The following is a 1,279-nucleotide window of genomic DNA, read 5'->3' on the forward strand; positions in this document are numbered from 1 at the left end:
TGTCTTTAATCCATTGTATATTCTTGCCTCCTTTGTCAAAGATAAGGTGTCCATAGGTGTGTGGGTTTATCTCTGGGCTTTCTATTTTGTTCCATTCATCTATATTTCTGTCTTTGTGCCAGTACCATACTGTCTTGATGACTGTGGCTTTGTAGTAGAGCCTGAAGTCAGGTAGGTTGATTCCTCCAGTTCCATTCTTCTTTCTCAAGATCGCTGTGGCTATTCGAGGTTTTTTGTATTTCCATACAAATTGTGAAATTATTTGTTCTAGCTCTGTGAAGAATACCGTTGGTAGCTTGATAGGGATTGCATTGAATCTATAAATTGCTTTGGGTAGTATACTCATTTTCACTATATTGATTCTTCCAATCCATGAACATGGTATATTTCCCAATTTATTAGTGTCCTCTTTGATTTCTTTCACCAGTGTTTTATAGTTTTCTATATATAGGACTTTAGTTTCTTTAGGTAGATATATTCCTAAGTATTTTATTCTTTCCGTTGCAATGGTGAATGGAATTGTTTCTTTAATTTCTCTTTCTGTTTTCTCATTATTAGTGTATAGGAATGCAAGGGATTTCTGTGTGTTGATTTTATATCCTACAACTTTACTATAGTCATTGATTAGTTCTAGTAATTTTCTGGTGGAGTCTTTAGGGTTTTCTATGTAGAGGATCATGTCATCTGCAAACAGTGAGAGTTTTGCTTCTTCTTTTCCAATCCAGGATCCTTTTATTTCTTTTTCTCTTCTGATGGCTGTGGCTAAAACTTCCAAAACTATGTTGAATAGTAATGGTGAAAGTGGGCACCCTTGTCTTGTTCCTGACTTTAGAGGAAATGCTTTCAATTTTTCACCATTGAGGATAATGTTTGCTGTGGGTTTGTCATACATAGCTTTTATTATGTTGAGGTATGTTCCTTCTATTCCTGCTTTCTGGAGAGTTTTTGTCATAAATGGGTGTTGAATTTTGTCAAAAGCTTTCTCTGCATCTTGAGATAATCATATGGTTTTTATTTTTCAATTTGTTAATGTGGTGTATTACATTTATTGATTTGCAGATATTGAAGAATCCTTGCATCCCTGGGATAAAGCCCACTTGGTCATGGTGTATGATCTTTTTAATGTGTTGTTGGATTCTGATTGCTAGAATTTTGTTTAGGATTTTTGCATCTATGTTCATCAGTGATATGGGCCTGTAGTTTTCTTTTTTTGTGGGGTCTTTGTCAGGTTTTGGTATTAGGGTGATGGTGGCCTCATAGAATGAGTTTGGAAGTTTGC

Source organism: Bison bison, unplaced genomic scaffold, assembly GCF_000754665.1.
Source record: "Bison bison bison isolate TAMUID 2011002044 unplaced genomic scaffold, Bison_UMD1.0 scf7180017864177, whole genome shotgun sequence".
Taxonomy (NCBI): Eukaryota; Metazoa; Chordata; class Mammalia; order Artiodactyla; family Bovidae; genus Bison; species Bison bison.